General features: G+C 35.9%; 1 protein-coding gene across 3 annotated transcripts in view; it reads right to left on the bottom strand.

Annotated features, from left to right (window-relative positions):
• Positions 1-26,729, bottom strand: part of LOC145669646 (uncharacterized) — a 995,784-nt gene that overhangs the window by 817,052 nt on the left and 152,003 nt on the right. For all 3 annotated transcript variants that reach the window (XM_081737888.1, XM_081737893.1, XM_081737887.1), the window contains exon 2: positions 11,721-11,905. The gene's annotated coding sequence lies outside the window, so the exon portion shown is untranslated. The remainder of the gene's footprint in view (positions 1-11,720; positions 11,906-26,729) is intronic.

Raw genomic sequence — 26,729 nt, forward strand, 5'->3', positions numbered from 1 at the left:
CACTACAGGTGATCGAAGTGGTTCAAATTTTAAAACTTCTCAATTTGAATGATGCAATTTTTTCTTGGCTGTACAAAAATGCACAAAGATTGGACAAAATTCTGAGCTAGTTAAAATTCAAATTTGAAGATGTCCCACTACAACTAAATGTACCTGGATATGGTAGGTACACATGTTAATTTAAGGCACGAACTGTGGCACAGAAGTAACACATTCGTCAAAAGTTACACTGTTAATTATGATTTATTTATTTGACAAACTAGTATTTCGATTATTCTTCGACACTGGAATAAACTACTGTAATTTTCGTTCTGCTTTCACTTTAGGTGGTACACACACAGATACAAAAGCCTTCTCGTTCTCCTCCCTTCATTTCGTGGGATTTTTCTTGAGAAAGTAATTTTCTAATCTCGCCCCAAGATTTTCGCTTCTATTCGAAGAAAAGTATCCCTTTTCTTCTTTCCGTATAGAACGGAAAAAGAGCTTTTCTTTTCACACACAAACACACACACACATAGTAGAACTCTCCTTCCCCATCGCATAATTCCCCACTGTAACGCACTAATCTTTTATTCCATGTCACTTCGTCATACACAAACTTTTTCCCCCACCCTTCTTTAATATATTGGTTCGTTATTGACGATAGGCAAATTTCCTGGTATTTTAGAAGGAAGACCTTTTCTCTTCGCTTTTTAGGGGAATGCGAAGCAAGTTGAGTTGCCAATAGAAGCTGTTACAAGCGCTCTTTTGTTTGTTCCCTGTTCTATTTGTTCAAATTTGATGTTAGGATAAGAATGATACTAGGGGTGCTAGAAATTAAGACTTGACGATGAGCATCAGTAACGTTAATTCGTAAACGGCAAAGGAAGTTTTTGAAATAATGTCAGTGCTATAGGGATGAGCAGCAGTTTGAGTCCAGCAGTAGTATGTCATCAGTGCACTACAGGCGATATTGTAACCAGCAGTTCAATCCCAGCGTACTTGGACTTAATTTTAGTAGTAGACCAACAGTGTACTACAGATATTGCAGCCAGAGTTCAGTCCCAGCGTGCGTGGACTTAGTTTCAGCAGTAGACAAACAATGGATTACAGATGATACTGTAGCCAGCAGTTCAATCCTATACCAACGATGTCTTAAAGATACTGCAGCCAACAATTCGATTCCAGCGTACGTAGATTTAGTTTTAGTAATAGCCCAACAACGTAATACAGATACTGCAGTCAGCAATTCGATTCCACCATACGTTGACTTAGTTTAGTAGCGGGTCAACAGCGCACTACAGGCACATATACTACAGCCTAACTGGTGATGGTCAAAAATTTATTTTCGTTTTATTTTATACAGAGACAGACATTTACTTCAGAGAGTACGAAATTAAAAACTGCACTTTTCCGTGCAGTAATATGTGACGATTAGGGGCACGGTGGCTCATGGTAGAGCGCTTACCTCTGGTGCATGGGGTCACTGATTCGATCTCCGACTAGGTAACTTTGTGGTGGACAACATCATGTCCGCGGGTTTTTTCGGGGTACTCGCATTTCTTCCCACATTCTCATTACACAAAATCTCCAACATCATCACTTGCCTTAATAATCGTCTTCTTTAACCTAAACGGCATAATTATGTTACGTTACACTGAAATATTTCATTTATTTTTTCAATATATGATGATTTGTAGAAGCTGTTGTAGCAACAAAGTGTTAGATTACTTCACTAGTGATCAGTGGCGTATTTACGATTTGGTTTCTGGGGGGCTTTGCATACTTTATTTCTCGAAATGTGAAAATTCTGTAAGACATTTCATTTACTTTAAAATAGGAAATAAAATTTCAGGGGCTTAATCCCGGAAGCTCCCCTTAAATATGACACTGCTAGTGATAATATAAACAAACAACATTTTCCTACAAAGTATTTCCTTTAGCAATACTATGCGTGGATTGTAGATAAAGTAAACAAGGACGCTTCATACAATAGGTTCTGGAGGAACGTACTATGCTTGAGGGCAGACATAAATAATGTGCTTTAGAGACACTTTATAGATAAAAAAAAAAAAGCCACTAGATGCAGTAGGTTGGGTAGCAGTGTTGGAGAATTATGTGCTTTGTTGAGTGTAGAGAAAGGGGTGAGATAAACTTCGAGTACCATGAATGAAAAGGCAAGGAAAACCTCAAGATGAAGGAAAAGTGACTCTTGAATGAATAGATTCAGCAGGATTGTGATGTTCCTAAGAAGTTAAAGATAGCAAGTGTTTTATTGTTAGTCCTGTAAAAGAGAGCGGGTTGTTGTAAGTCGTAATAGGTTTTCATTAAGAGTGTTATGAAAGTACAGTACCTTGATCATCTCTAATTTGTAATTAACGAAAATTATTCTTATGATGTTTTTAGATGCTCTATATCATATAAATACATCTGCTCTGTATCAAGCTTAGGATATGGTGCTAGAACTTGACAAGCTTAGTACGCATATAAAATGTGTTAGTCAGCAGGTTTTGGGATTCACAATTTTATAGTCTCTCATATGACATGTGTTGGTGAGCAGGCTTTTGATTCACGATTTTATAATCTCGCATATGAAATATGTTGGTGAGCGGGCTTTTGATTCACGATTTTATAGTCTCGCATATGAAATATGTTGGTGAGCGGGCTTTTGATTCACGATTTTGTAGTCTCACATATGAAATATGTTACTGAGCATGCTTTTGGTTCACGATTTTAGTCTCACACATGAAATATATTGGTGAGCAGACATTTTGATTCACGATTATACACCCTCCATTCCGAAACAAAAACCGAACTTTTGAAAACAAATAGTACCACTAGTGCCATATGTTGTAATATTCTACCGGTAGATGGCGTAGTACCTCATTGACAACTGGTATAAATGTCATGACATTTGGATGCACGGCAACAAAGTTATTGCGTTTCAACTGTCAGTGTGTTGTGTACATCGGTCGGAAAATAAGTTTCAAACAACGAGCTGCAATTGAGTTTTGTGTTAAACAGGGTAAAACTTTTAGTGAAACGCACCAAATGATACAAAATGCATATGGTGATGAGTGTCTATCCCGTACGCAAGTTTACGAGTGGTTCAGGCGATTCAAATCGGGTAGAGAGACGCTGGATGATGACGAAAGATCAGGCCGTCCCAGAACCGGATTATCGGAAGAAAACATCGAAAAAGTGCGTGAATTCATCAAACATAACAAAAAATCGTCACAGACAGTCACTGGAGAGTTTTAATGAAGCGTTTGCTGGCAAGAATTCGTCGTATTCGGCCCAAATATCGCGAAATCGGCAGTTGGACTCTTTTGGACGATAATGCACCATCACATCGTTCGCGACTTGTAACTGAATTTTTGGTCAAAAATCACATTATTCGGTTGCATCATCCGCCCTATTCACCAGATCTCGCTCCGTGCGATTTCTATCTGTTCCCGAAACTGCATTTGGCGATGAAAGGAAAGTGGCACGCATCGATTGATGCCATTGAGAAGGCGACGACCGCCGTCCTAAAGATCATTCCAATAAAGGACATACAGAAGTCGTTTGACAACTTGTTGGAGCGTGCAAATATGTGTATCGATGCAGAAGGGGAATACATTGATTAATAAAAATGATTTGTTCCAAAATGTACATTGCTTTTTGTTTTTTTAAAAAAGTTCGGTTTCTTTTGGAATGGAGGGTCTATAATCTCTCATATGAAATATGTTACTGAGCAGGCTTTTAATTCATGATTTTATAATCTCGCATATGAAATATGTTGATGAGCAGGCTTTTAATTCACGATTTTATAATTTCGCATATGAAATATGTCGGTGAACAGGGTTTTGATTCACGATTTTAGTCTATCTAACTTAGGGTTTCATATTTTCAAAAACAAAGAATATTAACGAAATTCATGGGATGTGTATCAAGCTTGATATGGTTGCAGATCTTTATCTGCTATACAAGCTTGCCAAATATTATATTGTACAGAATTGGTTCCCGATTTATGTGCCATTTAATTTGGGGTCTGAAGTTGGTAGAATATTCTGGAAAAAAATAATATGAAGCTTAAAAATCACTGAAATACGACTTTCATGCCCGCAATTGGGAAACTTAACATATACTAGCTCTCTCTCTCTTGTAGTCCTTACACGGTAATGGAAAATACTCTGTAATTGAGTATTGAAATTGTGCGATCAGCTGGTTATTATGTACATATAAAGAACTAACATAGCTAAGTTTGATATGAGCTAGAACACATGGTAAAGACAGATTTTCGATTCTGTACACACACACACACATTGCACTGTATAATATTAGTGATCTTTCTTTCTCTCTTTTTTCCTCATGTATTCTCTCTCTCTCTCGTTCTTCTTTTTATCGCTCACCCCTTGCTGTGTCACAATAAACAGCTTTCTTCTTAGTCATTCAACTAACTTTATTAGCTTTTTTTTCCCTCTCTCTAGTTTTTTTTTTTTTTTTTTTTGATAATGTGACATACAGGAAATGATCTCGAAATTGGATGTGATTCCAGTTTCTTTTTTCTTTCTTTCCTGAAAAGACTTTCATGTTTCCTTACACACACACACATACACAAAACAATATTAGTAACGTTTAATGAAAAAAGAATTGTCCACATACGAAGAAAATATAGCTACTAATCGAAAGACCTCATTGTGCTGAACAAGCTGATATGGGTGAGTGTGAATCCTAATGCGTAGTCTTTGAGAAAATCAAGAAGAAACATACATATTTTTATTCTAAAAATTGATGGTGTACGATAACTGAGGTATTACTGCTGTATCGCCGGACCGCACGAAAATAAAGAAAAAATAATATTATTTAGTTTCTCCCACAAAATACTAGATTGTGATCATGGCTCACTTGGTTGTGGTTATTGTTCGAAATACAGTGTGGAGATATGGCATAAACAAACTAGTGCATAAAACATGAACCAACTTGTGCTAGGTGGCCACTAAAAAGCACGAATGCTATCTAACTGTCTCAGGGCAGGAGCACAGCAGGAAGGCAAGTGCGATAGGTATGGCATAAAATACATGGCTTATGTATTGCACAGCTTTGGTGGAAATACTAAATGGCATCCAAAAAGTGCCAAAATGTAGTAAATTAGGTAAGATTAAATTTGGTTTGGTTAGATGTTTCTCGTCTTTTCTGTAGTTTCAGTTCCTTTCCATACTTATGATAAACTGCTCGCCAGTTTACTAGACTCTGCTTTTCACAGAATTTCAACAACTGACACTCCTTATTTTTGTATCACTCGATGAAACTCAAACACCACATGACAGAATCTTGTCATTCACGCACAATTTTCACATTGTCTTTCCCATAAATCATGACAAATGTACCTCTTAGCCAAATAGTCCCTTCCGCCTCCATACTCGCTTTTCAAAACAAGTAATGGGTAAAGAAAATAACCCCTATTTGCTTGTATTAAATCGCGAAAAATAAATCCGATTTTGGGCAAAAAAAAAAAAAATAACACTGATTTCGAGGATAAAATAAAACAAAAACTTCACTTTCCTACCCATAACTGTCGCAACCTATTAGTAAGCAACTGATACTAAAGTAATATCTTTATCAACAATTTCATTACGACAGTAACAAGATAGCAGGACATACTATAATTAATAAGATGTAGCTTTGAACTGTAGTAATATCATAATTAAAGTTTCATTTTTTGTCGAGCTGTAACATTGTTAAAAATGGAGTCATACATATTTCAATGTATAGATGACATCCGCCTTAAAGAAAATAATATAGTTTTACCTGAGGATAAATCCCCATGTGTAGTTTCTGAGCAAATTGATAAAAAAAAAAAGCTAATTTTTATTGGCGCTAAAAGGTACTTATCAGTCGCTGCCAATAATAACTAATAGCATAAAGTAATAATATAGTATAACAGGTTTCAGCTGCTCTTTCCGTTGAAACTGTGGAGACTGTGAAGTAAGGAAGTTAGGTACTACGAACTACTAAAAGCAAGAACGAATCAAATTGTTCAGAGCGCATGAGTCTGTTAGAATTAGCCAATGATACACTTAGCTACTGCCAATAGCAGAGGATGCAGTTAGTTACAACTCTAGCCGGTAGTGTCGCAAAGTCACTTTTGTTGCATTATGGGAAAAATTCGAATTTCCAGTATGAATATAGGGAGTGTTTCATCAGGGTGATCAGCAGTGACTAAAGATATATCACGTTGACTTGACACCTAGTCTTCCATTCCAAGCGCTGCTATCGGCTAAAGGAATTCCACTCCCTTTCGTCATCCGCTCTCTCGTTTAACAACAGCTGAACCCTCATTGGTTAAATGCGTGTGCATTTTTGCCACGGCTCAAGATATTTTGGCAGCACTATAATAGTTTTTCTTCTGCTGGAGTTTTGGGGGTAAGGATGCGCACGAGACAAGATTTGAGGCTGTCTCGTCTCGAAAATGTGCTGTAAAAGCAATGTCTCGACTCGAAAAATGTATATGTCTCTATTAGAAGAGCTGTGTCTCGACTCGAATTTTGTCAGGAAAATTCTGTCTCGACTCGTCTCGTGCGCATCCCTATTTGGGGGGACAAGATGGCTCAGTGGTACAGCGGTAACGTGTGAGGAGTCCTGGTTCGAATCCCAGCGAAGTAATTTTATCGGGTACTTCCATATTCTACTTTCACCAACTCTGCCATCATCATTCACTTGCCTTACAATCATCTGTCTCCTTTAGACTAAAGGGTGTAATGGTGGGACGTTAAACTGAAAGATTTCATTTAATTTCTGCTGGAATTATTTGTCTTCTCATAACGGTCACACACCTACCTAACAGTGTTGCATATATTACTTATGAATAGATAAGTAAATAATAACATAAATCTAACAATTTATGCATGTAGATGTATGTTTTCTGTCTTGAATGAATGATTATTGTTTAATGGGAACGTCAGCAATGATTTTTTTTTTTGTTGGCATTTTGCGTTACATACATATAAATAAATCAACTATGTCTTACCCGTATAATACTATTACTCAGTATGCTATTTTCGATGCTAAATAAAAATAAGCGGCTTGGAGGAACATCATATTAAACGCCACTTCCGCTGAAAATTGAGTCTTTAAGGTGGAATGGATTAGAATCGAACCACAGTACAGCATGTAGGTGCTTTTAATTTCGAAAATGTACCTATAAATTGCAAGGGAAAGATTGTTCGGTTATGTGTCATTGCATTGAATGGTATGGGAATGGTCAACTTTCTTTTCCAGTGTACTTGAAAGTTTAAATAAAGTGACTTACCATTGTACTTCCCTCCTCGCAACTAATACGAGGTGTGCTTAAAAAGTGCCTAACTTTATTTTTTTCCGCTTAAACCAATAAAGCGCGGGAGACTTTCATCATTGTAGATTTAGAGGAACATTCGTGCACAATCGTGATATTTCCCCGCCCGCTGAAAGCGTTAGTCGCTGGCAGTCCGCCAACAAGTGAAGACATCCTCGCGATTCTTATTAGTGAGCGATCCTTGGATTTTTCTTTTTTTCTTTTCCTTTTTTTAAATGCCAGAAAAACTTGAGCACCGATATTCCATCTAAAGTTTGCCGATACCCAAGTGGAAACTACTCAATCGGTTCGGTACATTCAATTTTGAACAAGAATTTGGGCATGAGAAGAGTGTCCGCGAAATTTGATTCAGGTTTCCATCGCCAAACACAACATTCCTAAGTGTCGTCAGGCTCCGCGTGACTTTTGGTTATTTCCCAAAACCGAAAATGCCACTAAAAGAGACCCTATTTGAGTCAAGAGAAGACATCATGCGAAATGTGACGGCATGGTTTCTCACCATCCCAGAAACTGCCTTCCAGAAGCGTTTACAACAATGTTTGGAACGTTGGGAGATGTGTGTGCATTATATATAGGGGCACAGATAGAGGGCATTTTTTCATGAATTCTAAAATCCCTGTTCATCCCTCTAAACTTTCCCTTACTAGTCTTCGTGACACGTGTTAGTGATATATGATCCCTTCTGGTTGAAAACCAACGTTTTCCTGAATTCCTTTCCTGGTTTCCTTTTTTCTAATTGAAATCGTCTTTACTTTTGTTGCTGTTGTTAACTGAAAATAGGAAAGAAAACTTTTTCCTTATTTCTGCCGGACTTGAATTACACAAGTGGAACAGAGGTACGGCAACACTGACGTGTGAGAGCAATGACAGCTTACATCCTCACGAGGACTAAACGAGGGATGGGGGCGTGAAAAGGAGCAGTGGTTGGGTAAAAAAAAGTCCTTTAAGAGTTTTCATCCCGGCGAAATTAAAATACCGTTAATTTTACAGTAATTATGTGATATTTGCAAATAGATAAAAGATAATTGAAATATGGAACAAGAGCGCCCTAAACAATATTATTTTGGGTGAGGTACCGTTATCAGAAGTCACCTAGTGGCTTTCCGTTTTCAGCTGTTTAGAAACGCGAAAATAAATGCCGATTTTCAAAATGGCTCGAAATCGAAAGCAGATAAGTGAGTCGTGATAACGGTTTTTCATGTAAAATAGTATTGTCTAGGGCGCTCTTGTTCCACATTTCGATTATCTTTTATCTATCTGAAGATATCACATAATTATTACTGTAAAATTAGCGGTATTTTAATTTCGCCGGGATATTAGTTTCCAAATCAATAAATGTATTTTTGCCGACCAAAGGTTCTATACTTGTTCAACACACCTCGTATGTAAGAAGTTTTAGGATTAAGTAATTAAAAGGAAAATAAATGACTTGGCTAATACTTTTTTAAAATATTGAATACACACACACACACATAATCACAGAGAGAGAGAAAGAGGGAGGGGGGGGAGAGAGAGAGAGAGAGATATCTTGAATTGATTTCTTTTAAGAGAAGCTAATTAAGTTTGCAATTATGATATTTAATCGTTCCGTCTGGGGCCTTTTTTCTTTTCTTTTCTTTCTTTTTCTTTCTTCCTTTCTTTTTTTTCTTTTTTTTTTGTAATAAGGAACTGGAAAAAAAACGAAAAGGGTCACCACAAAGAAGTTTTAGATACGGCGAACAAGATGACATATCATTATTGAGACGGATATTAACTTGTTAACAGTTTTCCTTTTTTTAAAAAAAAATATTTTGCTTATAAGGAAAGAAAAATAGATAATCTTCCCTTTTTCACGTCTTTCTAAGTAGTTTTTTTTAAAGAAAAAAGAAAGTATTCTGAAAAAAATTCATAGTTAACTTTTTTATTATCTATCTCTTTCTTCTCCCTCTTCTCCTCTATATTACTATTTTTTTCTTCTTTCATCCATGCCTATCAATTTATCCTTCTTTTATCATATATATAATTTTTCAACTTGCTTCCGCCCATATTCCTACCTCAATATTGCTTATACATATGCTTAGTAGGAACTTTTCTCATCAGAATGTTAAAATTAGCTTGTCTTTTCCCCTCCTCCCAACCAATTATTTTTTCCGTAATATACATGTCCCCTTATTTATATAAAGCTTTTTTTTAAAGAAAAATATTTTGTTTTAGCCACCACTGAAGCTAATTTCCGCAACAAACTTCAATATGTATGAAAGCAGGGTGATTCTAATTTCCTTACAACATTAAAATTATATATATATATATATATATATATATATATATATATATATATATATATATATATATATATATATATATATATATATATATATATATATATATATATATATATGTGTGTGTGTGTGTGTGTGTGTGTGTGTGTTAGTATGCTCGGTAAACCAGCCCCGCCAGAGTTATAAAGTATCAAAAGTGTAGAAAATTAGATTCTTTTCAAGGAGTTTGGATTACCGGTAGCTCTTTCATATATTTACACTGTCTGTCCATATGTTCGTTCAGTAAGACACATAATCTCAAGTGATGGCTCTGTGGTAGAGTATTCACCTCTGATGCATGAGATCCCTGGTTCGATCCTAGCTCTCGCCAAGTGGACTTGGTGGTGGATAGACACAGTGTCCGTAGGTTTTCTCGAGGATTTCCCATTTCCTCCCGTTTGATTCATTCAACAATTGCATTCATTTCTTATCATCGCCGTCTCCTTTAGACTAGCCGGCATAATCGTGGGACGTAAAACTTAAAAAATTTCATTTCATAAAATCTCACCAACTACTTGATGGATATGCTTGAATTTTTATCAGGATGTAAAAGGTTAAAGGTTAAGAAGCGGGTTCGTTGTTGGAAGTGATGCAACCACCGAAAGAGGTAGAAATGATAACTTCCGAATTTTATGTTTGGGCACTACAGAAAATGAAATCTTTCAGTTTAACGTCCCACGATTATGCCCTTTAGGCTAAGGGAGACGATTCTTAAAGCAAGTGAATGATCAAAATCAGTGGAGTCAGTGGAATGAGAAAATCAGAGGAAACGGGAATACCCCGAAAAAACCCACGGGCACGATGTTCTCTACCACAAACGTACTTGGCTAGACATTGAACCAGGGACCCCACACATCAGGGGTAAGCGCTCTAATTGCTTCACTGAACGTGCCTCATTAACTTGCTTAGTTCCCTATAACTAGATTTCATATTACTCATTTTTTCAGTGACCTATAACGACAGGAACACGAACATAGAAACATCGGGGAAAGTTAAGATTCTAAAGGCTTTCTCACCGGAAATCGAACCCGGGGCCACGTACATCAAAGGCGCACATTCTAGCCACTAGACTAGTCGTGAGGTCTACCACTGAAGTTCCGTGCCCCCTATTAATCACTCTAGAGCAATATATTGCTAGAAGCGGTTTCCTGTAACAAGTTAACCGCCCCAAGAATACGTTTCTTCTCCATTTATTACTCTGTAGTAAAAATAAAAGTGATTAGAAATTCACAACAGCTTCCATATTCAATATTGATCTACACTGAGCAGAAAGATAAAAAAGCGAAAACCAGTTTTCTTTAAATCATTTAGCGTTCTAAGAATAGGAACTATCTTCTCTTTGAACCCTCTATTCAAACCACTTGGGGTTTTAACGTTAATCACTATAAAGTAAGAACGGTAATAGGTAGCGAAGTGTTGAGTTCTGCCATCAGTTAAGCGTTCTTAGAATATACCCCATACCCACTCTAATTTTGTAAGTTTGATACAATTGTACGTCTCTCGTTGATTACCATATAGTAGATTTTTAAAGTGACAGGTTTGCTTTCTCTTAGTTGTCCGCTCTACAAACTTAGCAGAAATCAAATTGCATATAAAATGCACCAGGTGTATATATGTGTAATATTGTCATATCATTAAAACCTAACGTTGAAAAGAACACTACCAATAGATATTCCTTCATAGACAGTATTTAAATGTCACTTTTAGATAGAGATATCATCATGTATATAAAAATTTCATATTTAACATAGGTTATTTTTTCATTCTTTCACAATGTATGTGTATGCATATTCTTGTCTTTTATATATATACCAGATGTTTAGTTCTTTGTATTGAAAGAGAAAACGCATACACAATAGAAATTCAAATATTGGTTTCTCTTAAAACTGGACACTTAAAAGAAAAAAACGTCTGACATGTAACAAACGAGAAAAGTAAACATTTATTTTTTAAATTGATAAACTATAGAGAAAAATTTGTAAATATATGAACAAAAAGAATATGATAATAGTCTATTTCACAAATAGATCTTATTGGCAGAAATAGAACATAAAACACAAATAAAATAATAAAAATACATATAAAAGTCGAAAAAGCTTTGTACTTACCATGTAAATGTTTTCTTTCCACGCTTTCAATGAAAAGGAAAATACTTCTTTCTTTAAATGTATTTCCTTTTGCTTTAATCAATGCAATGGCTGTCAATCGTGGCACACGGGAACAAAAGATATACATATGTCATATGTCACACATGCATATATACACACACACCAAAAACACACAACCAGAACACCTGCGAAGAAAATAGAGAAAAAAAGGAATTCACTGTTTGATGTCATTAACTTCCACTATTGTATGCTTTTCTATAATAAAACTTCTAAAGAACACTTAATATTATCGGTTTTCTTGTATAGGTACTTTGTAAAAATGAGTTAAGGCATTTTTTTCACATTATTTGTTTATCGTTTACCGAATTGGCTTGACATCTGTCAAAGAACTTGTGCTCTTGATTTTCAGATTGATTACTTTCAAATTGTATAAGTAATAAAAACAGAATTTGTCAGAAGACGACACACAAAATACTTTTTTGATATATATTTTTTTAAAGTTTGTTCTTGTACATCAAAAGAACGAAGGTCCTTTTTTTGTCAGCTGGTTTTCGCCAAACACTTCACACAATTCATACATAAAATCTCCATTATTACAAAATTCTGTATAATAATGTATTAAGTACACTTGGAACAGCACAAAGGCGAAAGAAAGAAACAATTTTGATTTAAAAAAAAAAAAAAAACACAGATTATACATGTCCAGATTTACACTAACTTCACAGTGTTTTCTGGTCTATTTTTTTGTTATTTTCTAGAGATACTATAGAAAACTAATAGCACTGACTTTCTAGTGTTATTGGTTCAGGAAACACAGGCAGATTCATATTATGCGTGTCCAGATTCACAGTTCACACTAACTTCACAATATCTTCTAGTCGATTTTGCTATTTTATAGACATACTATAGACAACTATTAGCACTGACTTTCTAGTGTTATTGGTTCAGAAAACACAGGCAGATTCAAAATAGCGTCTTCTGAGGGAAAAGTAGTACTAGGTAGTTGCAAACCTGAACTTGGAGACTATTTGAGTAGGCGGAGAGGGTGACGCCTTCTAACAGATGAGGAAGGAGGGGAGACAAGGGACTAAGTACAGGGAGTAGAGAGGAGGAGGAAGGGAGGAACAATATTTTAAGCGGACACACTGTAGTCAATTATCAGTTCTTTTGTGGCGGTGTGTGACCATACAATGTTGTGTATTTTGTCTTTTATAAAGAACAAAAGGTAAAAAGAAGCTCAAACAGTAAAAAAGAAGAATTAAGAAAAAGAAGAATGTGGTATTTTAGCTCAAGCTCGTCCAGGTGGTAAAGGGTTATAACAGGGAGAGGAAAGGAGAAGGAAAATAAAACGAATGGTTCTAATGAAGAGATCCTTGAAGACATTTCGCGGGCTACAATTGTCTGAGTTATGAGAGACACAATCTTACATGATAATTAACCCCTCGAAATATGTTGTTTAAACTCACCATTTCTTTGTCTATCTCGTCAGTATACATATATATGTATATATATGTGTGTGTGTGTGAAAGACATGCTTTGCTTTTTACCCTCCCTCTCCTCTGTTAGCTCCTCGACGATTCCTTTAAAACAACATAGGTTTTCCGTTTCCTCTCTTTCACCCTTTAGCTTCACCAAACTAGACACAATGCTACCTTCCCCATCCACCACGGTTACTACTGAAAGTTTTCTCCACCCATTTTTACACTAATCCTTCTACCACGCACTACATCAACGTTGCGTAGACCCTTTTCTGGAATATTTTTTCCTTTTCTTAAAAAAAAAAAAATCTTTAGCGTACATTTCTCAGTAAAGTGGTTTGTCTTGCAAAGTTTGCTAAACTACTCAAGAAAGTTTGTTGTATGTGACTGAGAAAACACAAGACTTAAAGAAAGAAAGAGAGAATTACAAAAAAAGAGATGATAATAACGCAGGAAAAGAATGAAAAAGAAGCGGGGAGACTCAAGAATAGAGAACGAACAGGTGCTCTCTCTTCTTCTGAGTGCATTGTTGAAGACGTAAGGGAACTGTATTGTTCCTTGTGGCTCGATTTGTGAAGTCGTCATCCATTTAGTACCTTTTGTTGGACTTTCTGAAACCGTGGGTGTCTCTTGACAAGTTTGGTAAACGGCCTCATGTGTACACACCGTTGTTTGAAAAGCAGCACAGGTGCACAGTCCGAGCGAACGAACAAGCAAGGAAGGAAGCAAGATAGAAATATAGTCTCCCTCCCTCCTCTTAACAGCATCAAACAATTCCCACACCACCAGTCTGACCAAAGTAAATGTTTGCCTATTAGGCCATCCTTCGCAATTGCCGTCTTGCAGACTTATACACAGACAGAAAGCCTCAACCACACAGTCACAAGCAAAGCCGTAAAGAAAAAAAGAAAAAAGAAGCAAAACGAAACACAACAAACATAACATTAACAATCAAACATCTACCAAAAGCAATCAAACAAAGATCCTATCCGCCCCGTCTGTACCTCTTCATCAACACTACCGTACACGAAATACCATCTTCTTCTTGTTGTAAATCTTTGACCAAACTCTCAAAACTGTACACAAAAGAACTAAATACCACTTTGGTCAAACATTAATGGAACATGCTACGTTTGTCGTTATTTCTTGTAATTGTTATAAGGACCGAAAGGTTTTGTTTCTTGTATTTACATATTACTTCATGTGGCGTACCACAAGAATACAGTGGGAAAAGACAAAAACAAACCACGACCAATCTTTCTCAAGTTCTGCTCTTGAACAAAAGAGTCGGTACACAGTACAGATAGAGAAAAAGCGAACGTTTTTCTTGTTATTCTTCTGGACGAATAAATACCATCTCGAAAACTCTTCTTGTGCGCTTTCGCAAGCAATGTACTGGCAAACATTATTACGCCCCGAAGTCACCACAAGGAGTTCCTTCTGTCAACAGACAATGTGTGGAAGAATTGGTAGTGGTTCTCTCTTCTCTTCTACTTGGTTGACGTTTGCAACTGAGTGAATCTGTATATTGGGTAAACACATTGAATATGTAAACAAAGCAGACAACGTGGAGTAGAAACGTTCAGGAAAACGCTTGCAAGATAAGAGATGTGCGGAGAAACTTTAATCATTTCAGCTCAGATCGGTTATAATTGTTCAACTTCAGAGAAACTTTCACCTGGAATATCCTGAACTATAGATTAAGATACGAGGTCAAATTTAAATAGCACTTAAATTGCCTTTCTTGGTGGAATTATAGCCTAATGCCTTCTACACTTTTTTTTTTTTTTTTTTTTTTTTGTCATGGGGCTGCGGTGGCTCAGTCGTAGAACGTTCACCTCTGGTGCAGGGAGTCTTTGCTTCGATCCCAGCTCGCGCCAAGTGAGATTTGTGATGCACAAACACCATGTGCGTAGGTTTCTTCAAGATTCTCCCGTTTCCTCTCCCACTTTCTTCATTTCACTATTTCCCCTCATTTCTCATCATCGCCGTCTCCATTAGCCTCACCGCTATAACCGTTAAAGATTTTTACTATTTTTTGGCATATGCTCACATACTGTATTTGGTACAGATAAAGTTTAGGGGTGCCCAGCGACGAAACTACGCTAGTTGTTGCCCGAAGCAAGAAATCGCCTTAGCGTCTCTCTGACCAGCCAAACCAAAACAGTCCAGCAAATATTTACCCAATTTTGCGCCCAGAGCACAAGCCTCGTTTACCCCCTAGTTACGTCACTGGGATGCCACCATAAATGATTGCTCAAAAACTAAAATTCTTTAACTAATTATCTCCCAATGCCTTCTGCACTCCTATTTTCTTGGCGTCTACACATCAACAACATACAGACTTTTAGTATATGGCCTACTTGAAAGTGCAAACATACAGCATATGCCATAAATATGTTTACACACTTATATGCATTAAATAATATGCCTGCAAACGTATATATATAGACTATAGACTAGCTTTGCATCTATTCTAGTCCAGAGCATAGATCCTACCAGAGCTGCGTCCATCAGTGTTTCATCCAGACACGTTTTTTGGGGGGCAATGTCCTCGGAGCTCTGAGAGTGCCCCCCGGAAAAGACCAAAATAGTACATTTATAATATAATAATAAATAGAATAATACCAGCATTGTCCCCCCGGAATTCTGAGTGTGCTCCCCCATAACATTATGTCTGAAAGAAACACTGGCGTCCGTAAGAGTAGATGTTAAGATGTTACCGACAATGGGAGAAACACCTACCAATCTGTTCTAGGTTATCCCAACAAGCTAGTTTTACATTTCAATTGCATAGTAATGAACCTCAATTTTCATTGCAGTTTTCATGTTAGTATAACGTATATGTTTGTCGCCTACTTATGATTCCGTATTACCCGTAAATTAAAAAAAAAAAAAAACTTTATTCTTAATCTGCACCACATTCAGATTGATAGAAATCTTATTAGCTCACTAATAGTAAAACGAAACTTTCTTATTTAACTTATGAGAAATACAGGGTGTTCCAGTAGTCGCTCTACCTGTTGATTTGAATATCAGGTGAATAATTTCAGTATAATTTTAGTCGTGGTATCGGTAACAATGCTTTCATGATCATAAACAGCACTCTATTGAATCCCTGCTTTCTATTACTTTCTGAAACCCTTGCGTTCAAGGTCACGTGATGATGCATTTCAGTTGTGAAAACCGCGGTTGATGTTGAGTGGTTGAAGTTACACATTAGTTGTTAGTGCCATGTGTGAAGGTGCACCGCCACGAACAACCTCACACGGGGCAAACAATGTCACAGGAATCGATAGGGAATAGAGATTGCTTTGATAAACAGGACCTGTTTCGTAAAGTAACTTTAGTTGATTAGAAGAAAGTGCGTTTGATTCAGGATTTGTCAAAGACCTGTCCAATAAGACATGAAGACCCATACATCTGTCTGTACAGCACGAAGAAGTGCGTACAAACCCACTGGATGCATACGTCCAGTGTATTTGAATGAACTCAGTTTATAGTATGTACTAAACAAACAGAACTGAGTTAGAGCATGTACTAAATAAATAGAACTCAGTTATATGTACTAAATAAATATAACTGAGTTACAGTATGTACTAAATAAATCAACTAAACGGACACTGCCTTCTGTGATACTCACACCTAGGGATATGGGACCTTCTCGGACACCGAAGAGTTTTTCTTTTGAAAGACCGAAAGTAGCTGTTGAATTTTACGAAAAAATAATAAATAAGGCGCTTGCTTTTTATGGCAAGTCTTAGAAGGTTATGTCCAGAGATGTACCCACAGGGATTCTCCAATGGGTCCAGACCCCTTCTCTCAAACTTCGTTACTTGACTGGCATTTGTGCAGTTTATTAAGAAAAAATATGGTTACTCTAGGAGAGAAATGATTGACGTACTTTAAAGACTGGATCTTACACTACATCTGTACTTTTTCTTTACTTATACAACTATTTAGTTTTCTTATTTTTCCTGAAATTATAGATAGCAGTACTTTAAAATTACTTATCGTTTTATCGGGGTAAAATGGTGGAGCCCCCCAGGCCTGTATCCAGGGGGTCTAGGGGACCACCCCCTAAATTTTTACTGGTCCCCCTAAAATTTTCGCTGTAGGCTTGCAAATGAATTATAATATGGTGATGAACTATAACATGGTTGGATGGGACCCCTCTAACTTATACCGTGCCTCCCTACATTTCTGGGCTGGTAACCAGCCTGGAGTTCTCCCACTTCGGACCTCCCTCCCAACACAAATTTCTTGGCTCACACTTGGTTTTGTCGAACTGTTTTGGTGCCGGGGATGACGAGGTGTATCATCCCAGAAAAAAAAAAATCTCGATTAGCTCTTACAATTTCTTGCACAAGCTAGACCTTCGGTTTCAGAAGTTTTTTTTTTATCTTTTTCATTCCCGCACAAAAGGATGGAAAAGTCTAGATGGGGTACAAAATATTACCCACTATAATAGTTGGGCTATTAGTTAGTTTTCAAGGCACGATAGCTCAGTGGTAGAGCGCTTGCCTCTGATGTGTGGAGTCCCAGGTTCGATCCCACGCCAAGTAATTTTATGGTGGACAACATCGTGTTCGTGGGTTTTCTCGGGGTACTACTGTTTCCTCCCATTTCTCATTCCACCAATTCTTCCGTCATCATTTAATTACCGTAACATCCATCTCCCTTAACCTAAAGGGCATAATTGTGGGACGTTAAACAATGATTTCATTTAATTTTTTCATTAGTTAGTTTGTAGTAAACAACAGACTTAAAGCAAATTATTGATCTAGCGCAGTGGTTTCCAATTACTTCACAGTTGCGGATCCAATCTTATTTTCAAGTCAAGCTACAGACTCCATACCTTACATTTTGGTACCTGCGTTGCAATAGTAGTTGAACGATAGATAACAAGGTTAACATCAAATGACTTACAAACCATTATTTATATTGTAAGAATACAACATACAGTACATAAGGGGTTTATGGCATTATTAACATTTTTATAAGTTATAAAGTATTAGTAATCCCACGGAACCCCAAGGATCCGCAGACCACCAATTGAGGAAGCCTTATCTAGTATATTGACAGAAGAAATACTCCTGTTAAGTCACTCATTGAAAATAACATAAAAAAGGGTTATATTTTCGCGTCCTCTTTCTGGATGCGCTACTGAGTTCCCAGGAGCGCAAAATTTAAGGGCGTGGGCACAAATTAATTTTCGTTCCTTATTAGAGTTGCCTACGGGACGTAACAAGACAGAACTTTCGTTACGAAACGGGACAGATCTCTTCCAATAGAAACACAGGTATACAAAAATCCGAGTCGGGACATCACTTTTCAAGACGAGATAGCCTCAACTATTGTCTTCTATGCAATCTTTTGCACAGAGATGATGTTCTAGAATCTTCATTTATGTGAAGTTAACCAAGAAAGTTCTGTCGCTTTTTATGGAAGTCTATGTTCCATTAGCTCTCATACCGTGAGTTGAATGTGAATGGAGATAAATCGAAGGTCAGTTGTTGGTGTGAATACTACCTGGTTGTGGCAGTTCAGTTACATCGTGAACTTGCGTAAGGACAGAGTGAACATGGGACCTGTAGAGAGCGTCATCAGAACGTGTATGCTGTACGAGTTCAAACTGCGGTCAAACGCCGCTGCAACGGGGCGGAAGATATGCCAGGCCTTTGGTGAGGGTGTCCTGACTAAGCAGACAATGCAGCGGTGATTTAACAAGTTTAAGGACTGTGACGAAACACTCGAAAACGCACCACGTGCCTGAAAACCAACGCATGTATAAAATGCAGAACTTCAGGCAGCAATTGAGGAGAACAGTAGCCAGGTATGTAAGGAAATAGGACTACAATTCAGTGTGAGTGAAGAAACCATTCGGCGGCACCTTCATCAACTTGGAAGCACTACAAGTTGGGTCGATGGGCCTCACATGATTTGACTCCGGACCAGAGTTGATGACGATGGGGTTTGGTGGGTAGTGAGTCAGTGGGTCATGGATTGGGCGGTAGCCAGCACAAAAATGTACGGGAGGCCTGATCCAACCATATTATAGTTCATCACTATATTACAATTCATTTGCAAGCCTACCGTGAAAATTTTTAGAGGGTCAGTAAAAATTTTAGGGGGCCAGTTCCCTCTAGACCCCTATGGATACGGGTCTGGCCATGGATCAAATTTTCAATGACCAACGCCATCTCTGGTACTCGGAAGAAGAAATAGTTTATTGCCATCATTCTTTATAAAATTTTTGGTAGTTTCCTGATGATGACTATATGGTTAATGTATGTTTCTTTGGGACAAGAGATCCTAGTTAGACATCAGGTGAGAACTCATATGTACCTCTGTAAATACTTCTCTATAATAGCTCTGTATAAATACTAGGATTGCATACGAGATAATAGTTATGGTTATCTCGTCTTGGAAAAGTGATGTCTCGAATAGGGAAGTATATCTGTTTCTATTGGCTAAGATCTGTCCCTCCTCGCCCCGAGGGCAAGCATAATAAGGAGGTGAAATTAATTTATGCCCACGCCCTTAAACCCTGCGTCCCTGGCAACTCAGTGGTGCATCCAAATGGAGGGCGCGAAAATATAATCTTTTTTAAAAATTTATTTTCAACGAGTGACTCTACAAAGAGTATTTTTTCTCTCAATATGCTAAACAAGTCTTTCCCAATTGGTGGTTTGCGGGCCCCAATCATTAGAGTGCATTTACTCACTTAAAAAAAAAGAAAGAAAAAGAAAAAAAGAAAAGCAAGTTTGTTGCCATGTTCTGTACTAATTTCACTGAATGCACACAAAACACTTCACTTCGTTGGTAGTTTTGTTTGTTTGTTTAAATGTCGATCATAGTATGTATCTATTGGAGAATATAGGGGAGGGCTAAATCATGCTGTTTCTATCAGTTACTTCCTATCAATATTTCTACCGCTGCTCCTGTTTCAGCAAGGACAAGTAGCTAAAACGCTCACACTAAAAAGAGGACACTAAAAACGCTAAAAAATTATAAAAGAAATGGAATTATTATTATGTAGAATTTTTCGAATTTCACGTTAAGCTGAAGATTTGCGTTTCATATAGTCTTGGTGCTAAATTGAAACGTTTAACTCCCAACTAACCAAACAAAAAAACATTTAGCTTAGCTATGACCACAATTACCCGATAAAGTATGAATACTGACCATTTCTTCCCTTGTGTAAGTTGGTACAATATTGTGTGTGAAAGTAATGGTGGCCAGTCTGAGCAGGTTTCGGTGTATTTGAATACGAAATAGGAATACTTTTTATATTACCATTGTTACCTAGATTTAACTGAACACAACACAACAAGTTTCGAATTTAAGTATACATACCGGTATTTAAAGGGGAAAAAAAGTCATAAAACGGGTACAATTTATTGAATTATTTTTCATTACGTTGTAGTGCCTATATATATATATTTTGTTGGCGCACGTGTGAATGTGGACGAACAGGGTTGTGAATCAGCGAACATGATAGATGAAGCAATACCTCTGATGATGATGATGATGTAGGAGAAGTGGTCGAAACTTCATTTTTTGCAAAAAGTAGTAAAACCAGCGGTAAAAAAAAAAAAAAAAAAAAAAAAGAAAGAAAAAAAGTGTCGAATTTTTATTAAACCGTTCTGACATGTGGTCAAAGTTTGTGGCTATAATTTTCTTCCCTACTCTTCCGAGGAAAAGGATAGAATACAATGGCTACAAGAAATAATTGAAGGATAAAAGAAGGGAGGGTATACTAAATATGCATATATAAGAAAAGAAAGAACATACATATCAGATCGCCCAACTCTCGTACCTATACTGCACCATTTCTTTACAGAAAAAAATAAAAAGGTTTGCTTAAGAAAAGAATAATTGAATCTAGGGTGCAATTGTGTAGCCCTGAACAATGTCTGACTACCCGAAACATCTGCTCTTGGACCGTGGGAATGTGTATCATCAAATGACATCCCATTGTAAAGATAAACCGCACTACAAGAAAAGAATAGCGAAGAAGATAATGAGTGAAGGAAGGAAAGAAAAGATAGACGAAAGAAAAGAAAAGAATAGATAAAGAAATAGAAAGAGAAAAGTTTGCACATAAGATAACAACCTTTTTAAAATCACTGCTGTAGCAAACAACACGTCAAATAAATTACCAACACGCGTTCTATAAGGCTTTCTTTTCCTTAAAGAACTTTCTTTAGGGTCTTGTTCATCTATTGTGTAACCCTACGACCCACAATGCTTTGCATTTCATTACGTCATTCTTTTTCTTGCTCAAATGGAAAGAAAAAGAAGAATACATATCTATATAAATTTCATTCAAGCATAGATTTTCTTCTGTTTGTTGCTTTTTTTGTAGTATATTAATATAAATATATATATATATGTATTGATATTTCCTTTAAATTCTATGTGACAGCTATGTCCGTAAGAGTCAATTGGCCGTGTGGTTCATATGCAAATGTGAAATCTCTTTATGACCTACCGGACACGTGTGAGATTTGGTTGTGTTACCTAAGAACATAAAGTTGTATGAATGCTTTAACTACGGCCAAATCTACAATAAAAGAAAAAAAAAAGGTTCATCAATACGCAAAACGTATGAATATATATTGTTATCAGACCCTTATACAATTACGTGAAATTATTGGTGTGGTTTACAGAATGTATAATAACCAGTGACGTATTTAGGGGGCTCAATCCCCCGAATTAAATTTCTTAGATTTTCGCATTCCACGTGCAACAATAATCCTTCTTACTAAGAATTTCATTAGGGATGCGCACGAGACAAGATTTGAGGATGTCTCGTCTTGAAAATTTTGTGTAAAAGCGATGTCTCGACTCGAAAAATGTATAGTTCTCAATTGGAAGAGCTTTGTCTCGACTCGAATTTTGTGAGAAAAATTCTGTCTCGACTCGTCTCGTGCGTATCCCTAAATTTCATTGACTTTCCATTTTCTTATGCTCTTTGTTCAGAAATAATACTGTATTTATTAAATTTTATTCCATGTAAGAACTACGTTCTTTTTTCTTTCTTTAGTCCATTCCATTCTTCTGTTTCTTTTTCTTAGTTGTTACTTTCTTTCGTTTCTCCTATCACACTTTTGACCGTTGTTTAGTTGTGATTCAAGTCGGCAGTCGTCAGTAACACCAAAATTAAGAGAATCTGATAGTGAAACTGGTATTCCCCACCAACTAAAACTGTATTCAGTATATTTCAGCTTTAACTTGTCTCAACACTTTCTTTCAGGTAAAAACGTACACAGATAAAACTGAATATTTCCACTTTTTTTTTTTTTTTTTTTTTTTTTTTGTAAAATGAAATCAGTTAAGTTGAAATGAGATTACAAATATTCAACGTGTGTTTGCAGGAGCATCATTTCACATTTGCCTGGGGGTAAGATCCTCCACCGACATACAAGTCTCACGTTCTTTCCTAGTATATTGGTAGACAATTGTTTAAAATATACTTAATTCTCAAGCTCAGGTGGGCAATTGCCCCCTGCTCCCCCGTATTGTACATAGCCCCCAAACAAATCCTAAATACGCCACTAATAATAATAATAATAATAATAATAATAATAATAATAATAATAATAATAATAATAATAATAATAATAATAATAATAATAATAAACTTTATTTTACGTGCTGAGAACAGCTGTAATGCAGCAAAAAACAGCACTTTGTTAAATTTTACATTATTTTAACATTATAATACAGTAAAAGAGATAAATAATTATTAAGTTTTTAACATGAATTCATAATAAGATACATTCTGACGGTGTAGTTTATGCCAATTCCTAAAACACTGAGACGTCAAAAATTAAAGATAAAAACAACTACTAAGTTATATGTAAAATTTAGAAATAAAGTCATATTTTAAGATAGGCATTTATTATATCTACAGATTAAAATATGTTTCCTATTATGTGGTTGCAATAGAAAATGTTTCCCTTGCACCATATATTGGAACTTTAAAAATCCATATTTAAAATATATAGTCTCAGTTGCATCGGCTGTCAAGTATTTTTTCTACAAATACAGAGTCAATTAATTTTCTCCTGTCAACCGTAGTGGTTCCAGCCAAGGGCGCCGATTTCTCTGTAAATTTGGGGGGGGGGCAATCAGATGTATATATATATATATGAGGGTTTTAGGACAAATTGCATTCAAATTATGCTAAATATTGTATATTCATAAATACAATAGGGGGTCACTTAAGCTATTTGGAGGGTCCGGGCCCCCGGCCCCTCCAGGATCGGCGCCCTTGGTTTCAGCCAGTATTCATACGTGCTAGAGTAATAATTCAGTCCTAACCTAAAATAAAGTGTTCTAAGAAAATACTTTTGGACCATTTCAAGTTTGTTCACGAGAATATTTGTTAGGCTGTTCTAAATCACCAATGCATATTCTAGTTTTGATCTTACCAGTAATTTCTATAAGAGTACAGAAGTATCTGACTGACAAAAAGCAGCCTATTAATGATAATTATAATAACAATAATAAATATGTCCAACACAGTAACAGGTAAGCAAAAATTTGAACGGGGAAGAGACTAAATAATGCGTAATCGAAACTGAAACATTAATGAAATATTGAAGACAACACGTATCTACCATTTTTATTTTGCCTGTTATTTGTTAAGAGAAAAGAGATAATGAAATTAGCTTACCACAATAATACAGAATGTTATTCTACACCCTAAAATGCGAATCAAAAGAATTTTTAATGTTGCCACCCATAGAAACTAAAGCGTGGCCAGAATATGAATTACCCAAAAACCTAGGTTAAGGCAGAGAATAGAAAGATGAACTCAACAGTAATTTGTGACTTATCATGTTGTCTTGTCTCCTTGTTAACTACTTTTTAAATTATATTTGTATTTATTTTATACTGTTTATTAAAAAAATATTTATCTTGTATTGTTTATTACAAAATAAATAAAAATTATTTAAAAATTAGTTAACAAGAAACCAAGACAATATGACAAGTCATAAAATACTGTTAAGTTCATCTTTCTAGTCGCTGTCTTAACATAGATTTTTAGGTAATTCATATTCTGGCCACACTGTAATTTCTATGGATGGCAACACTGAAAATTATTTTGATTCATATATTCAGGTGTAGAATAACATTCTCCATTATTGTGGTAAGTTACATTTTATTATCTTTTTTCACTTATGAAAAACAGGCAAAAGAAAAATGATTAGCTTTTGTATCATTTTTAGTAGTCTGCCCCGTTAAACCTAAGGAATTCCGGGATTTGTGCAAGTATATCTGACTGATCCACTCTCTTATCCTTATTTTTATCCTTATCCTTCTTTTCTATGTCATAGAAAAAACGCTAAAAGACGTGTTTAATTATTTTTGATTCAAATTATTCGCTGAGCTAAATAATACGTTTATTGTAAAACATCATTAACGTGTTAGAGTTTTGCCAACTATACACTTTGGCTTCATCAGACACTATGAATACACAAATAATGACCAGAATTAATAGACTATATAAGAGATAGCGAAAAAAAATCCACGAATCCTGATTGTTTACTCAATTCTACAACAGCCAATATCCTTACACAGCACACCAAAACATAAAAACAGAAACAGAAATCGTTATTCCTCTTCCCTCAACCCAGGTTGACAACCATATATTCATTTATTTCAAATAAATAAATAAATAAATAAAAAGACGAAAATTATTTTAAATGGAAAGTCTAACAAACAAAATTTCATATTGAATATCGTCACGAATTCCGAGATAATCATATCTTATAATATTCATAAAAACATATCTGACCAAACCGCCAAATTTATATTAATAACCCTTGTATAACAATTTCAGCAACATAACCTTACCTTCATCAGACGCGTTATCTGATAGTGGATAACGGTCTGATGAAGGCATATTACATTGCTGAAACAGTTACACACGTATCATTAATATATATGTGTTTTTTGGTCAGCTCAGTTTTATTAATACTGTGAATATTCCCAAAGCTATAATGCACAAGATACATAAACTTATAATATTTACAACCTCCCACTTTGCCCACTTGCCCGTCGATTTTTTTTTTAACCTTTAGTGGTATCTTACGTTACATATACTGTGTGCTGTCAAAATTTCGATTTTCTAGATTAAGCAGTTTGGCCTAAGCGTTTATCAGTCAATCAGTCAGTCAGTTTTCGAAGTGTACGGATTTGAAAACGACAAATGATTTCGATGAATCTCTTTATCTTCCTCAGTAGCATTTAAAAAATCTTAATGCAAACTCACATCTCCTCATATACTATAATATCATTCTGCACGACCACCGGTATCAAGAATGTAGCTTAACATTTAAGATGAAGAATGTATCATTTAACATTTAAGAATTACATGTTGGAAAATGATCCTACTTCCTTAAAGTTACCTTAGGGGACCTGTAAGTAATTCAAGACGACTTATTTATTTCCTTATGAAAAATAAGAAAAAGAAAAAGTAATAAATTTTGTATTATTTTTAGTAACTCAGCCTCTTAAATCGCTTTATCGACGAATATAAAGCATACACAGGGGCGGTGATTGGTGGGAGCAGCAGGGAGCAATTGTCCCCCCAGTTTTTTCGAAGTGACCCATTAATATATATAGTTTTATTTGGAAATGTACAGCTTTTGTACATATTACTGGTTCATAGAAAAAACTGATGCCATATAATATTTGCCGTTGTGTAAGTACGTATAGGTTATTTGCCTTTCCGTAGAGTTAAGAAAGCTATAGGAATTGAGTTTTAATTGCAATTCAAAGCAATTAATATTACAATTACATATTTCTTTAAATATCGTGGCATATGCTTGTAGTATTTACTGTTTTTCATTTTCTAAGAGTAATAGCATACATTTAATGGCATGTGTGGAATTAAAAATATAAGTTGTTCATTAATCCCCAGTTCCAATACAACTTCTACAAAACAAGCCTCATTGTTCATTACTATGATTAATATTATCCTTTCTATTTATTTGTTTTGGAAATTTATTATTAAATAATCTGATCACAGAATTTTCCAGACAGAATTTTAAGATGTTTATGAGGAAAGAATCAAATCTTATCTTACACCTTCGTTGTTTAAGAATACAAAGAGCTAGTACCTACTTGCGTTGGTCTTCAAAATTTACCTAATAAAATATGAAATAAGATACAGGGCTACGGTATTTTAAATGAAAAATATAGTATCTTATTAGTTATACAACATTTAGTCAAACAAAGTGTTCGAAACAACCAGGAAAACTAACACTGACATTCAAATATTCAGATCATGTATTACCCTCTCCCCCACAAACACTTTTAACATCCAATCGCCGCCACTGAGCATACATGTTGTTGTGCCTTCAACGAAATTAAGGTAAGGACAGCGAAATGGTAATGTAAAGAGTGAAAAAACTAATTCACCAATTACTAAAATAGATCGAGGAACAATCTGAATTAGATTTCGAGATTGCTTTACAGCAGGGGCGTCATTTAGGGAGGGCAGGCGGGGCCA

The sequence above is a fragment of the Thermobia domestica genome, chromosome 14 (assembly GCF_964235325.1).
Source record: "Thermobia domestica chromosome 14, izTheDome1.hap1.1, whole genome shotgun sequence".
Taxonomy (NCBI): Eukaryota; Metazoa; Arthropoda; class Insecta; order Zygentoma; family Lepismatidae; genus Thermobia; species Thermobia domestica.